Here is a 17,849-nt window from a genome sequence, read left to right as displayed (position 1 = left end):
GAAAAAATAATATCATATAAAATTAAATGAAAAGGATAATAAATTCAACTTTTACCATGATAAGGTTGAAAAATATTATTTAAGTGGAAGGAGATGGGGCCCACTTTTGGTAGTAAAATCCTAGACTCTTCTAATATAGTATAATATAATATAATAATATAAGGTAGTAAAATCCTAGACTCTTCTAATATAGTATAATAATATAATGTGATTTAGCTGTCAAATGAAATAATATAAAGATGACAAGACCTTAGGAAATAAAAGTCAGTAATAAAAGAAAAGAAACAAAAAGCCAAGTAATATATATATATTTAAAATTTTCGTGGACAGAGCTATTCGGTAACAGAAAGTAACATGTAAGCAGAGTCAAAATTTGAATATTATTATGAATTCTAATTTTTTGACGATATCAAATGTTAGTAATTGGGTTCTGATGTCGACATAAATATAGGGTTTACATAGCTCCGTTCTTAATTGTGTATATTCAATCAGATAATTAAGATGCGTGTAAACTGATCGGGATAATATAGCTATAGGGGAAAATGGCACTTAAAGACGCTCCAATCCAATTTGTTGGGGTTATATATATCATAATTATATGGGGTCACTATTGAAAGATGTCTTCTTATGAGTTATAATGATAAATTTTTTGCCTTTTTTTTCCACAAATGTCAACAATAATATCTTACTGTTTATTTAATTTAATTAATAATATATTTAACTATGGCAAAGTTGTGACCTTTATAACCTAAAATGTTAAAAAATCAAAAGAAGGCAAATAAACAATATTTATGGTTTAACTTTAACCCCACTTGCTACATCTATAAAAAGACTAATTGGACTGCCTTTCAATTTACAAGATGAGGTAAATTGTTATATTAGTTCAACAATCATATTTTTACCTAACAACGTTAAGTATGAAAGAATTCTTCAATATGATAATTTGAAAAGTCCCATTAAAGATGATTTTCATACAATTTTAACGAGAGCTAAAAAAGACGTCTCTACAAGTGAATAACTGCATTCATATAACTGCTTGCAATGTTTCATTTCCTCCAAATAAGCGATGTTACCGTTACACATTTTCTAAGAATAAATGGTCTTTCAGGATTAATCGTCATGTGTTATCACGATTTTACGTGGTTAGAGAATGTAATATTATAAGCATCTTATATTAGTAAGTTATTTTTCTAACAATTGAAATGTGAATATTGAAAGAATAATAGAATCTTGGATTGGTAATACACTCTTTCCAAGAAATTCAAAACCAACATTTTCAAAATTCTTTTCAACCAAATATATATTTGACAAAAAAAAATACAGATCATACACGAAATGCTAGTTGTAATCAAACTGTAATCTATTTTCTACTAATTAAAAAACCTGTAAGTCACGGGTTTGTTTAGCTTAAATGTTATTTAACACGAGAATGATTAATTTAAATAAATAAAAAGACAAAGACACGTCTATATATTCCAAAATTAAATAAATCTTCTTCCAAGGAAACTTCTTAAATCAAGTAAACTTTCTCGTGATCAAAGAGAATAAATACAAAATATTGTTCTAACTTTGTTAATAACATTAGCTTAAGTGATTTATTATTTTAAGTAAAAATTAACCTTATAATATATAGTAGGAAAAAAGGATAAATATACCCCAAACTATCGTAAATGGTATGCAAATATCCTCCGTTATACTTTTGGGACATTGGTGCCCCTGCTATCAAAAAACTAGAGCATATATGTCTTTCACTATAACGGAAGACTAAATAGGGGCATGTGGCACAATCTTACCCATCGATTTGATATTTAATAAATATCGAATCTGTGGATAAGATTATGACATGTGCCCCTATTTAGTCTTCCGTTAATATAAAGGTATATATGCTCTAGTTTTTGGACGGCAAGGGCACCAATATCCCAAAAATATGACGGAGGGTATATATCTGCATACCATTTACGATATAGTTTGAGTTAAGACAAAAAAAAATATTTGGATGAAGCCCTTATATCAAATAAGTTTTTAAATATACAAATACTCGTAGTCAAACAACAACAATAACATATCCCACCATAAAATAGGGTCTAAAGAGAGTACACAAATCTCTCGTAAAGGTGAAAAAGTTATTTTTGAAAGATCCTTAGCTGATGTGCAAATTCGTTAATCGACAAAGGTACAAAAATTCCAAATAATTTTTTTTTAAAAAAAAAACACGTAGAAAATTAACGAATCCAATTTTATTTTATTATTTTAATTATTCAATTCGAGATCTATAAAAACTCTCTCTACCCACTCTCACATGCAACTCTACTCAACACTTCTCTCTACTTTCTCTCTCTAAATTATCAATTTTCCTTCTTCTTCTTCTCAAATCCCTCTTTTTTTTCCTTCACATTTCACAAACAACAACCAGAAAAACTTCAAAAAAATCATGGGAAATTGTGTAGAAACATGTTTACAAAGAGAAAATACAGAGGAATCACAGATTCGTGAAGATGAAAAAACAGTCAAATTTCATAAGGAAGAGGGAAAAACAAATATGAGATTGAAAGTAGTTTTGACTAAAGAGGAATTGGAATGGCTACTTCTTCAATTGAAATTCAGAGAAGGGAAAAATTTAGAGGAATTTTTGGGGGAAATTGAAAAAAACAGAGGAAAAATTTGTTCAGGATGGAAACCAAGTTTAGAAAGTATTACAGAGAGTCCTGAAGTTCCAGAAATGATGGATAGATGAATTTTTATGAAAATGCTCTTTTTTCTTCTTTTTTTGTCGGTCGGATTAATTCAGATTTGTATCGCGTACGGTATGAGAAGATCTGTTTTTTTTTCAAGGCTTTAACTCGAGACTTCTGATTTTTTTGTTTTACTTCTTCTTCCTCCTTATTGTATATTTGAGTTTCTCTTTCTTTTTGTATGGATGTAGTTGAAATCCATGCTTGTAAATTTTCTTGGTGTTTTATTCCCTTTAATAGAATGGGTATTTAAAGTTTGGTTCGGATTAATTTGAATTTGTGTTGCGTTAAACGAATTAAAGGAGAAGTACTTGTTACTATTAGAAGATTTATATTTTCGAAGCTTGAATTCGAGATCTATGCTATTTTGATTTCTATTTTTTTTTTTTTGTATATTTGAGTTTTTTACTTTGATGAAAGCTTTGGAACCTTATATATGTGTTAAAAATTCAGTTACTAATGTTAGAATTTATTGTCCTAAAACTAAGTGTTCGTAAAATTTAAATTTAGAATTCATCTTTTCTTAATATATGTTTTGTTTGCACCATTATTTAAACTCATGATAAATGTTATTTTACATTATGATGCTTTTAAATTTTCACCATTTCCAAGTTTAAAGTTAGTGACTTAGCTTAACATATTGTCTCTAGTTTATTTTCACTTGTTTATTAATTCTTGATGCCATTATATTGTATTATTGGATTTGATTTCACTAATTTTAGGAAAATGAAAAGATGTAAGTAAACAAAGAAAGAAACGGAAAGGCAAGCATAAAATACAACAATAATAATATATTAAGTATAATTTTATAAGTGAAATCTGCGAGAAAATCTTATATATGTAAATCCTATCTCTACCTTGGGGAGGTAGATAGGTTGTTTTTCGAGAAATTCTCAACTCAAGAAAAAACAAAACAAAATAATTCGGGTAAGTGAAAAAGACATGGTAAATACAAGGCAAACATAAGTGGAAAGGTAGAATATGAGTTGGAAGATTAACTTTTTTTATTATTCAATGTTCAATGCATTAAAGTTCAATTATTCTGAATTCACGCCGCATAAGCTGATTCTCTTTTTTTTTTCTTTTGGATTCCAGAAAAAACTTGGGAAAATTACACATTTCTAAGCTTTTCTCTCCACCTAATCCAAAAAATAATAATTTCTTTTACCATTTTCCTAAGTTCCAAATTAAGGGAAAGTTTTTTAAGCAATAGGTAGGAATTATTTGAATCTCTTTATTATCACCGTATCGTATTGAATATTAATAATTATCTTATTAATATTTTTATTAAACAATTCACTTGATGCCATTATATTGTATTATTTTAAATCTCTAGTTCATTTTCACTTGTTTATTATTCTTGATCCCATTATATTGTATTATTAGATTTGATTTCACTAATTTTTGGAAAATAAAAAGATGCAAGTAAACAAGGAAAGGAAAAAAACGGAAAGCCAAACATAAAACACAACAATATGTTATGAGTATAATTTTGTAAGTGAGATTTACAGGAAAATTTTGTGTATGCAGATCTTGTCCCTATTTTGTGAGGAAGATGGATTGTTTTTCGAGAGATTCTCGATTAAAAAAAACATAACAAACAAAACTGTTTGGGAAAGAAGTAGCATAAGTGAAAAATGCATAGTAAAATACAAGAAAAACATAAGCGGAAAGGTAAATTATGAGTACGAAGATGACTTTTTTTTTTCTTCCCATTCAGTATCCAATATCTACATTGAACTCTGACTATCCCCAATTCGCGCTATGGTAAAATCCATTCTCCTTTTTTTTCTTTTGGATTCCAAGAAAGACCAAGGAAAACTACATATTTCTAAACTTTTTTCTCCACCTAATCCAAAAATAATAATAATTTCTTTTACCATTTTCCTAAGTTCCAAATTAAGGGAAAGTTTTTTTAAGCAATAGGTGGGAATTATTTAAATCTCTTTATTAAATATTAATAATAATGTTATTTTATTTTTAAATTAAACATTTTACTTGATGATAGAACAACAATTTTGGGGAAATTGTGGGTACAATGGAGCCCAAAATTCTCTAACCCATATACAAAGCCCAAGTTTTATATATATAACTATGAAATAAATCATAAGAAAACAAATAGAGTAATTAAAACTATGTAAGACGTTACGACTAATGAGGCTGGCCATTAATATCCATTATATTTCGTTCTTGAAAAGGTAAATGTTAACATAATATGTGAAATTTGTAACACACAAAATAATACAAACAACCTATTACATGCTATGTAACACAAATAGTGTAAAAAAAATTTACGCTATCAATATATTATAGTTGAATCGAGAAATTGAACCCTACCAGGCTCTAACATTCTTCAGGTATAGTCTCGAGTGAACAATGATGAGATTCATGAATATTGCGACTAGGAGAAGAAATAACCCTAACACAATTAGAAGGAATTTGAACTAGCTCTTGGGCAACATCCTTAAATTCGAGTACCCCTCGTTCTCTACACTTCAACAGAAGTCTTATAGCGTCTTCTTTTCTCATCAAGATTTTCACTTTAACCCCGTTACTATTTGCATGATCATTATCACCATCGCCACCATTAACTTTATATTTCTCCAAAGAAGTACCACTACTTTTGTTCAACTCCAAAAGGGTACTTGTTTCTTCTTCTTGTTGGGATTTAGGTTCTAAATCAAATTTCACTTGTTTTTTAATTTTGGGCTTTTTCTTATCCAACTCATCTCTACAAACATAAGTAAAATTAGTAGTACTATCAACCTTACTATAATTTTTGGAGTTGATTTTCCTACCAAAAAATATTTCCTTTAGTAAAGAACTAGCAAATCCCATAGTTATCACCATTTGGATATTTCTAGATAGAAAAAAAAAGAGTAGGAATATGAAGTTTTTTATTAGAGAAAGTAGGATAATTAGAAGAGATAAATTGAACAAGTGTTTAAATAGAAAAGTTATGAATAATTAATATGTGGAAGGAGTCAAAATGAGTAAAATTAGGGGCAAATTATAGTGACATGATCAGTCATAACTCAAGAATATAATTTTGTTTCTTAATTAAAGAAAAAATGGAAGTATTTGAAACTTATATTTAATGATTATTGTTTAAGTAATCAATTAAGGAGAAGAATGAACAAGAAAAATAAGTAAAAGTCTTTTTCAAAGTTAAAATGAAATAACTTTCTCATTGACCCAGCGACATGTTACATGCAGTTTATTCCACATTCTATATACAAAAAAAAAATACCGTAATTTTACATGTAGTGTGCGAAAAGTGTAAGATATATGACTTTATTTCAATCTTTATGAGGATATATAGAGTGTTTTTGATGGACTCTCGACTCAACAATAATAAAATAAATTTGGGTATAGTATTAGTTAGAGGCCGAGTTCTAGCTAGAGGTGGAAGGGGTCATCCATATCTCTTTTGTCAGAAAATTACATTTATATACAAGATTAAAATTATTGTTTAATGTATTTATAGTAAATAATGAATCTTTTTGGCTTCTGAGAGTAGTTAAATTTTTATGTTTAAAATTTCTTTGTGAAAATTATGACATTATCATTAATATCGGCACCACAATTTTATATCGCCAAGACACCCACCAAACACTATAAGTTAATTATGTCGAAATTATTAGTAGTATTTTTTATGCCAATAATCAAATATTATATTAGTTTTGTGGAGTTTGATCTACGTTGGGAAATAGTGGTGGAGCCACCTTAGAGTTAGGGATCCCTGCGGCGAAAAATTATATTATTTATATATGATTAAAATATTTTTTTAGGTATAGATAGTAGATGTTGAACTCCCTTCGACTAATTCATGTGTCTATTTTATCAAATTTTGAACCCCCTTATTAAAAATCCTGGCTCCACAACTGGTTAGGATTATATATTTTAGTTGATGCAATCTAACCAAATTACCCCTTAATTAGTGTTAGTTAATTGCTCAAGTTAATGTAATGTTTTGCTTTTATTAGCCGAAACATATGGTTTTAAATTTCTAGGTAACTGATGAGTAGGAAGTTGAAAACTTTGCAATCTTTTGGTTTAGGAAATAATTTTTAATCAAAACACGTCAAGTACGTAATTGGACCTTTTATTCTTGACCCGAGCGCACTGAGTAAATCTGTTTTTGTGCAATAGCTTGTAAATCACATACGATATGTAAATTGCATTATGCAAGCTCAGCCCAAGGGGTTGGATTGAGAAGATATTGATAAGTGGAATCAATCTCTAGCCTAACTCCCTTATGGAATATCACTTGTTGCACCAATTCAATCACTCTTACGAATACGTAGTTAGACTTTTATGACAAGTAAAAATTAATGGAGGGAGTATTTTATTAAGAGCTTTCAACATTTAATAAAGTTTGAATTTTCTTTTCAAACTTATCACTTGAATTTTAGTCAATTAACTAGTCCAAGAACCTTAAAACAAGTCTACTAGTTGGATTTTGATACTTTTGAATTGACATATGATATCTCAATAGCACTGTTAATCAAAGAAATTTCTTCTTTTTGTCTGTGATGAGAATTTTCTTCTTGTTTTTTTCTTCTTTTTCTTTTTGAATTTAAATATATTGAAAGTTCATAGAAACGTCTTCGACCTTATTTAGAATTGAGATGTAATTATAGTTATATCTTGTGGGGGAGGTAGGGATCAATTGGAGCGGTTTATCTGAATCTAATACATTCTTTTATGGAGGAAAATTCAATATTTGTTTATGAGTACATGAGTTGGTTCTTTTGTGCTCAATTTTATCAAATCCATACCCTAAATAGTATATCGATTCGCCTCCAAGTAAAATGAGTCTCGTGCTAAACTTGTTAAAGATTGAATTTGTCAAATTTAAATTTTGAATCCGTCTATGAAAAACACCTTGACCATAAGGTGTTGGGATGGAGACACCACAAGGCTAGTAGACATTGGACTAGGGAATGTTACTTCTGCGACATGTCAAATAAAATTTGTCCTAATAAGAGAAAAAATGAACGTAGAATTAATGTAACCAAACGTGTTATATTTTGTTTCCACGTCTTCTTCTTTTTTTGTTCGTTTGAGAACAATATAAGTTCTTACTTCTTCTGTTTCATTTTATACGATATATATTATTCATATAAATTAATTATAATCAAGTTAACTAATTATAATTATCCACAAATTTTGACAGATTGTCATGATATTCTTAGTATTTTTATGACGGTAAATTATCTTATTAAAGGTCAAATTATAAGCTGAAAATTAAATTATTTTTAAATATAGGAAGATATCCTTATTTTCGAATTAACTTATAATAGAATATTATACATCACATGAATTAAAATAAAGTATTTTATTTTTTTAGAAAAGAAAATTTTCGATTGAGTATTAGACCAATAATGCATTGTTTGATATACCAAGTTACCTTTATTAAAATATTTTTTTGTCTTTATAAGTTATTTTCTTCTTATATTCCATTAGTCAAAGTTAGATTCTTGACACCATTTCTAGTCAAAAAGACTATCAACTTTTACAAATGTCTTGTATTAATTAAAATTTTATTTTTCTCTTTACTTTAACCAAGAGACAAAAAGAATTCAATAGCTAAACTTGTCACGTAGAAGTTTTATTATTTATTTATTTTCTATATTTATCTTCTCACCCCACTTCTACTACATTTAATTTCTTCAGAACTTCACATCTTCTATTCGTTGTAATTTTAATAAATTTTTTAATATAAATTTTTGTTTCATATAAAAAATATTGAGTTTAGTTGAATTTAATGTTGCAATGTTACATCTGTCTCTTCACCTGTCTATCCTAGTAAAAGAGGTAAAAGAGACGGAGACTTAAATATTACAGTGTTTTTAGTATGTCCAAGAATAATTATTTGATTTAATTAACTTACATTATCGTAATAATTTTTATAAGTTATCAACAAAAATTAACATAATATAACAAGTTATTTATCCTTTATTCTAAAATTATCAATCAATGTTATTACATAAAGTTAGGTACAAAATAAACTCAAGTATACCTCCTAGAGGCTTGAGTAAAAAAAAAATCATATACAAAATTCTCTAACCCATATACAAGTCCAAGTTTTATATATACAACTATGAAATAAATCATAAGAAAACAAATAAAGTAATTAAAACTACGTAAGACGTTACGACTAATGAGGCTGGCCATTAATATCCATTATACTTCGTTCTTGAAAAGGTAAATATTAACATAATATGTGAAATTTGTAACACATAAAATAATACAAATAACCTATTATATAACTAGGACATGCTATGTAACACAAATAGTGTAATTTTTTTTACGCTATCAATATATTATAGTTGAATCGAGAAATTGAACCCTACAAGACACTAACGTTCTTCAGGTATAGTCTTGAGTGAACAATCATGAGATTCATGAATATTGTGACTAGAAGAAGAAATAACCCTAACACAATTAGAAGGAATTTGAACTAGCTCTTGGGCAACATCCTTAAATTTGAGTACCCCTACTTCTCTACACTTCAACAGAAGTCTTGCAGCGTCTTTTTTTCTCATCAAGATTTTCACTCTAACCCCGTTACTATTTGCATGATCATTATGATCACCATCACCACCACTAACTTTATATTTCTCCAAAGAAGTACCACTACTTTTGTTCAACTCCAAAAGGGTACTTGTTTCTTCTTCTTGTTGGGATTTAGGTTCTAAATCAAATTTCACTTGTTTTTTGATTTTGGGCTTTTTCTTATCCAACTCATCTCTACAAACATAAGTAAAATTAGTAGTACTATTAACCTTATTATAATTTTTGGAGTTGATTTTCCTACCAAAAAATATTTCCTTTAGTAAAGAACTAGCAAATCCCATAGTTATCACCATTTGGATATTTCTAGATAGAAAAAAAAAGAGTAGGAATATGAAGTTTTTTATTAGAGAAAGTAGGATAATTAGAAGAGATAAATTGAACAAGTGTTTAAAGAGAAAAGTGATGAATAATTAATACGTGGAAGGAGTCAAAATGAGTAAAATTAGGTGCAAATTATAGTGACATGATAAGTCACAACTCAAGAATATGATTTTGTTTCTTAATTAAAGAAAAATTGGAAGTATTTGAAACTTCTATTTAATTATTGGTTAAGTAATCAATTAAGGAGAAAAATGAACCAAGAAAAATAAGTAAAAGACTTTTTCAAAGTTAAAATGAAATAACTTTCTCATTGACCCAACGACATGTAGTTTATTCCACATTCTATATACAAAAAATAATACGGTAATTTTACAAGTAGAGTGCGAAAAGTGTAAGATATATGACTTTATTCCTATCTTTATGAGGATACATCGAGTGTTTTTGATAGAGTCCGACTCAACAATAATAAAATAAATTTGTGTATAGTATTAGTTAGGGGCCGAGTTCTAGCTAGAGGTGGAAGGGGGTCATCCATATCTCTTTTGTTAGAAAATTACATTTATATTTATGAGATTAATTAAAATTATTGTTTAATATATTTATAGTAAATAATGAATCTTTTTGGCATCTTAGCCTAATTAATTTTTTTTATGTTTAAAATTTCTTAGTGAAAATTATGACGTTATTATTAATATCGGCACCACAATTTTATATCGCCAAGACACCCACCAAACACTATAAGTTAATTATGTCGAAATTATTAGTAGTATTTTTTATGCCACTAATCAAATATTATATTACTTTTGTGGAGTTCGATCTACGTTGGGAAATAGCGGCGGAGCCACCTTAGAGTCAGGAAAAATTATATTATTTATATATGATTAAATTAATTTTTTAGGTATAGATAGTAGATGTTGAACTCCCTTCGACTACTTCATGTGTCTATTTTTTCAGATTTTGAACCCCCTTATTAAAAATCTTGGCTCCGCCACTGATTGGAATTATATATTTAAGTTGATGCAATCTAACCAAATTACCCCTTAATTAGTGTTAGTTAATTGCTCAAGTTAATGTAATGTTTTGCTTTTATTAGCCGTAACATATGGTTTTTAATTTCTAGGCAAGTGATGAGTAGGATTTAGGAAGTTGAAAACTTTGCAATCTTTTGGTTTAGGAAATAATCTTTAATCAAAACACGTCGAGTACGTAATTGGACCTTTTATTTTTGACCCGAGCGCACAGAGTAAATATGTTTTTGTGCAATAGCTTGTAAATCACATACGATATGTAAATTGCATTATGCAAGCTTAGCTCAAGGAGTTCGATTGAGAAGATATTGATAAGTGCAATTGATCTCTAGCCTAACTTTCTTATGGAATATCACTTGTTGCACCAACTCAGTCACTCTTACGAATACATAGTTAGACTTTACTTATGTATATAGTTTATGACAAGTAAAAATTAATGGAGGGAGTATTTTATTAAGAGCTTTCAACATTTAGTAAAGTTTGAATTTTCTTTTCAAACTTATCACTTGAATTTTAGTCAATTAACTAGTCCAAGAACCTTAAAACAAGTCTACTAGTTGGATTTTGACACTTTTGAATTGACATATATATCAATAGCACTATTAATCAAAGAAATTTCTTCTTTTTGTATGCGATGAGAATTTTCTTCTTTTGAATTTAAATATACTGACAATTCATAGAACAGTCTTCGACCTTATATAGAATTGAGATATAATTATAGTTATATTTTGTGGGGAAGGTAGGGATCAATTGGAGCGGTTCATCTGAATCTAATACAATCTTTTATGGAGGGAAATTCAATATTTGTTTATGAGTACATGAGTTGGTTCTTTTGTGCTACTTGATTTTTAACTAATAATTTATATATACTAAATGATTTTTCGTAAGATTAATATAAAATTTAGATCAAAACTACTCAATTTTATCAAATCCATACCCTAAACGGTATATCGATCCACCTCCACTAAAATGAGTCTCGTGCTAAACACGTTAAATATTAAATTTGTTAAATTTAAATTTTGAATCCATCTACGAAAAACGCCTCGACCGTGAAGTGTTGGGATGGAGACGCCACAAGGCTAGTAGACATTGGACTGGGGAAAGTTAGTTCTACGACATGTCAAATAAAATTTGTCCTAATAAGAGAAAAAATGAACGTAGAATTAATGTAACCAAACGTGTTATATTTTGTTTCCACGTCTTTTTTTTCTTCGTTTTAGAACAATATTAGTTCATATTTTTTCTGTTCCATTTTATATGATAAATTTTATTCATTTAAATTAATTATAATCAAGTTAACTAATTATAATTATCCACAAATTTTGACAGATTGTCATGATATTCTTTGAATTTTTATGACGGTAAATTATATTATTAAAGGTCAAATTATAAGCTGAAAATTAAATTATTTTTAAATATAGAAAGATATCCTTATTTTTGAATTAACTTATAATAGAATATTATACATTACATGAATTAAAATAAAGTATTTTATTATTTTAGAAAAGAAAATTTTCGATTGAGTATTAGACCAATAATGCATTGTTTGATATACCAAGTTACCTTTATTAAAATATTTTTTTGTCTTTATAAGTTATTTTCTTCTTATATTCCATTAGTCAAAGTTAGATTCTTGACACCATTTCTAGGCAAAAAGACTATCAACTTTTACAAATGTCTTACATTAATTAAAATTCTATTTTTCTCTTTATTTTAACCAAGAGACAAAAAGAATTCAATAGCTAAACTTGTCATGTAGAAGTTTTATTATTTATTTATTTTATATATTTATCTTCTCACCCCACTTATACTACATTTAATTTCTTCTGAACTTCACCTGCTATTCGTTATAATTTTAGTAAATTTTCGAACATAATTTCTTGTTTTATATAAAAAAATATGGAGTTTAGATGAATTTAATGTTGCAATGTTACATATGTCTCTTCACCTGTCTATCCTAGTAAGAGGAAAAAGAGACGGAGACTTAAATATTACGGTGTTTTTAGTATGTCCAAGAATGATTATTTGATTTAATTAACTTACATTAGCGTGATAAATTTTATAAGTTATCAACAAAAATTAACATAATATAACAAGTTATTTATCCTTTATTCTAAAATTATCAATCAATGTTATTACATAAAGTTAGGTACAAAATAAACTCAAGTATATATACCTCCTAGAGGCTTGAGTAAAAAATATTCATGAATAATCATAGGGAAAAAAAAAACTCAAGGGCTCTTAATAACGAAGCGGGTTGAAAATTATGAACAATAAAACTAACTCACTATACATTCTTCTCGCCCCACTCCACTGCCACCCCTAACTATTGACTAAGAGAAGAAATTAAAGAACTTTAACACTACTAGAAGGAACTTGTACAAGTTGTTGAGCAACATCCATAAACTCAAGAGCCCCTCCATTTCTATACTTTATCAAAAGTCTCGCAGCATCTTCTTTTTTCATCAAGATTTTTACTTTTATAACTCCGTCATTATTTGCAATATTAACACCTTCTTGTACTTTTGTTTCCTCCTCTTGAGTAATTGTATTTTTCTCGAAAGTATTATTCTTTTCGTTTTCCTCTTCTTCTTTTGATGGATGATATTTTGGTTCTAAATCAAATTTCACTTGTTTCTTGATTTTAGGCTTCTTTTTATCTAACTCATCTCTACACACATAAGTAGTAGTAGTGATATTACTACTTTCAACAATTTTGGTTTTTCTTGATTTACTTTTTTCACCAAAGTGAATTCCCTTAAGAAAAGACCTCCCAAATCCCATATTTAATTATTTTTTAAAAAATATTGAACTATATGGAGATTTAGGAGGAGTAATAAGGGGTTATAGCTATATTGTTGTAGAGAGGATGAAGAAAAATAGAAGATGAATTAAGTGTTTAAATAGATGAGTTAAGTTTTGAAAGAGTCAATTGGATTATAAATTGGGGCAGCCACATAAGTCATGATTATGACAGTGAAGAAAAAAAATATTCTTGTTGTTTACTTAAATAATTGAAATATTTAATCATAACAATAACATATTCAGTATTAATAGACGGTTTTCGATATAAATTATTTATTTTTACTTTTGTTCAAAATAAAGAAAAATCCACATATAAACAGGTGTCCACAAAATAAAATGAAAACTACAAGCATATAATGCACACGTATATTATGTATATTAATCAATAAATATAAATATTTTTGATCGAGCAATCGAATATATAATTATCATTTTAATTAATGTATATAATAAGAAGAAATGATGAAGAGTCCTAATAACTTAAGTAGATGACTCCTTAAATGAATTCTTCTATTGTGGTCCTCATAGAGATTTTGTAGCATTAATTTCTTCCTACTTTACAAGCATATTGCTTTTTCTTCAAACATTAATATTCTCTGGATTTAATTTTTATATGCAGAATAATTACACATTTTTAATCGTAAAGTTTACGTTATATTGATATGCTGTTGTTGACTAGAGTTATAAATTGGTGTTCGTGAAAATAGGTACGTAAAAATTACTATTAACTAACACAAAATTTTCAAATAAAAAATTATAATCTTTATTCATTATTTACATCAACTCACTAAATAACGTATTATCTTGATTTATATATACTTGTATAAATCATGTTAATCATAAAAAAAATATAATTTTAATTACTGACGTAATTATGATGAATTAATAATATTGAAGTATCAATTGATATAAATATCGAATGCAAATAATTTTGTTCAGAGGCACGAGGAAGACTAAAGAGGTCCTCAATAGTCTATTCTAACACTATTTTAATTTACTACATGTTGTAGTAAGTAAGATTAGACTAAGTCTTGGGAAATTGAAAGTGACATGCTTCTTAATATTAATGAATTGGATTAAAAAGACAGTTCGATGTATAAAATATCTCATATTTAAGAGTCACACTTTAAAAAAATATAATATAATTAGTTTATTCTAATGCAAATAGTAATAAATATTTTTAAAATACGAATTTGTAACGTATAAATGATATGAAGAACACTACTGTATTGTTTCTTCGACTCCCCTTCCATTAATATTGAATAAAAGGTAAGTCTAATTTTCTAGTAAAACGCGTTTTTATTTGTATGGTTTTGTTAATGTTATTATTATTAATCAACTGGTCAAGTTAAAGTGCTAATACTCATATTTTCTGTGTTGAATATACCTACCAATAATCTTGTCATTATATGTCTTTTATTCAAGTTTATATATTATTTTTTAATTATGTTAGTTCTAGACCAAGATTCTTTTAAATCAACCCCTTTTCCCATGTGAACTTGAACGTGGAATTGTAGTACGTACGTACTATTAGATTTTATTATAAGAGAGTTTCTAATTTTAGACTATGATATAAGTTATATATGTAATTTTTTAATTATGTCGAGTTTTAGATCAAGATTATATTAAATTAACCTTTTTTTCCAATGTAACCTTGGATTGAACGTGGAATTGTAGTACGTAGTAGTAGTAGTATTAGGTTTTATTATAAGAGTTTTTTCATAAAATTTTCTTTTAGACTATGATATAATTAGTTATGTATATATATATATATATATATATATATATATGTCAAGTTCTAGTCTTCTAGACCAAGATTGTCTTAAATTAACCTCCTTTTCCCATGTAATATATACTACTATTAGTGCTAATTATTATAAGAGTCTTTTTATTACATCTAATGTTGACTATGATATAAGTTATACATGTATAACTAGGATTACATACCATGTATTTCAAAGCCTTTGAACATAGTCTTTTTATTTGTTGTCATTCTTTAAATTACACTCTGTTTGGATCATTGTTATCCATTGTACTGTATTGTATTGTTGTCATACATACAATGTTTGTTTTTATTGTTACTTAAAATGTATTGTATTGTATTGTTAAATTTCATTGTTACATAACAATGAAAATCATCATTTTATGGAACAACCGATTTGGTGTGTTTCCATTGTTACTTAATTTCTTTTTCTAATTATATCCTTATGTGATATTTCATAATACTATTTTACCATTTGCCCTATATTATTTAATCCCAGTCAAACCTCCCCCTATAATAATTAAGGATATTTTAGTAAATTTATAAATTACAATACAGTACAATACAGTCAAACCAAACAATAAAAATATTACTAAACATCAGCAAACAATACAGTCTATCCAAACATTATAACTACCATACAGTACAATACAATACAATATAGTACATTACGAAATAATGGATAACAATGATCCAAACATAGTGTAATCACATCCATGATAGTAATTTGTAACTACTTTTAACTTATTTATGTGTTTCGACTTTGGTGAATGTTTATTCCGGTGCTTATAAATTAAAAAAAATTCAGTTAAAAGCTATAAGTTAATCATTCTCAACTTATTGCTTTTTATAATTATAAGCACTCTTGATTTAAACATCAATCTCCTATCCGTTTTCGATGTTTGTTCTTCTCCTTATACAAATACCTTTCAATTTATAAATTTTGGAAAATAATTTCAAGGACATATTGGTCATTCTAAAAAATTGCTTGATAACATTCTTTCACCAAACATATAATCACTTTATTATTTATTTCAACGCTTCAATCGAAACATATAACTATTTTTTTAATTATAAAATTTGTTTTAGCGCCAAAAATATCTTTTACTCCCTCCGTCCCATTTTATGTGGCACTTTTCGGATTCCAAGATTCAAACAAGTCTATCTTTGACCGTAAATTTTTCATAGATCTTTTAAACATTTTGAACTATCAATTATTGTAACTTATAGTGCTTTTTACGTAGTTTACAAATATATAAATTTCATTTAAAAAAATTGAAGATTTCATGCGCAAATTTCTGGTCAAACTTAAATTGTTTGACTCTCGAAAAACGAAAAGTGTCACATAAATTGGGACAGAGGGAGTACTAATTTTCTCCGCTTAATGCTTGTCAACTATTTTCAATCACTTAATGCAAAGATCACGAGAACAAGGTTTTAGGTAAATACTTGAATCATGCAACACTTGAGTATTATTATTAGACTATAACAACTCTAATCTTTTCAAAGTAATTAAACATGAAACTCAAAAATCTAACAAAATATATTATATTATATAAACCAAAAGTAATATTATTACACCCTCAAAGGCACTAACATTATTCAGGAATTGCCTTGAGTGAACCATAATTACAACTATTATGAATAGGAGAAGAAATAACCCTAACATTACTTGAAGAAACAAGTTCATGAGCTACATCCATAAATTCAAGTACTCCTCCTTCACTACACTTCAACAAAAGTCTTGCAGCATCTTCTTTTCTCATCAGTATTTTCACTTTAACTCCGCGATTATTGATCACATTATCATGATCATCAACACCTTCCCTTATACATTTCTTTGGTTCTTCATCATTACTAATTTCTTCTTCTAGTACTTGATGTTGGTATTTAGGTTCCAAATCAAATTTCACTTGTTTCTTGATTTTTGGCTTCTTCTTATCTAACTCATCTCTACAAACATAAGTAGTAGTGTTAGTATTACTACTTTCAACTTTATTGGTTTTTTTGGAGTTGCTTCTTTTTCCCTTTAGGAAAAAATTAGCAAATCCCATAATTATTTTTCACTAATATTTTTAATATATTGTATAAGGAGAAAGGTAGAGGAAATTAAAGTTGAAGGAGGATGAAGAAAAAGATCTAATGAATTAAGTGTTTAAATAGATGAATTAAGGTTTGAAGGAGTCAATTATATTGGATTATAATTTGGGGCAATATATGCAGTCTCACTGTCACAATCAAGAAATAATTTAATGATAAAAATGACTTCATGAGAGAGATTTTAATTTAATTTGTTTATTTTTCAATGGAAATTTTTTTGATCAGAAAAGATTGTGTCTTTCGTAATGGAATTCGATAAGTAAGTGTTTACATAATCTTTTTATATTTGAAGAAATAATTCATCGAAATAATGAGTCACCATTGATATCAACACATCTAATTAAGACTACCAAATGCTCGAGATCGTTCTTCTATTCCATCTTTTTCCCTCTTGGAGCACATATATCATATACGCTCCCAAAATAAAGAGTCTTGAATATATAGTAGGAGAAAAGCACCTATGACGATTCATAAAAAATGTGGTAAGGAACCTGATAAAATTGGTTTTATATATATATA

At 27.5% G+C, this 17,849-nt stretch overlaps 1 long non-coding RNA gene across 1 annotated transcript; it reads right to left on the bottom strand.

The window, feature by feature from the left end:
* Positions 1–8,670: 8,670 nt before the first annotated feature.
* On the bottom strand, positions 8,671–13,553 carry LOC107059978 (uncharacterized). The gene is made up of 2 exons (XR_001473062.1): positions 12,840–13,553; positions 8,671–8,757 (listed from the first exon to the last, which is right to left on the bottom strand). It is a non-coding gene; the product is annotated as an uncharacterized lncRNA (long non-coding RNA).
* Positions 13,554–17,849: the final 4,296 nt, after the last annotated feature.

This window comes from Solanum tuberosum, unplaced genomic scaffold (assembly GCF_000226075.1).
Source record: "Solanum tuberosum cultivar DM 1-3 516 R44 unplaced genomic scaffold, SolTub_3.0 scf00048, whole genome shotgun sequence".
In the NCBI taxonomy this organism is placed as follows: Eukaryota; Viridiplantae; Streptophyta; class Magnoliopsida; order Solanales; family Solanaceae; genus Solanum; species Solanum tuberosum.
The sequence above is the reverse complement of the archived record's forward strand: the minus strand, read 5'-3'. Positions and strand labels throughout refer to the sequence as shown.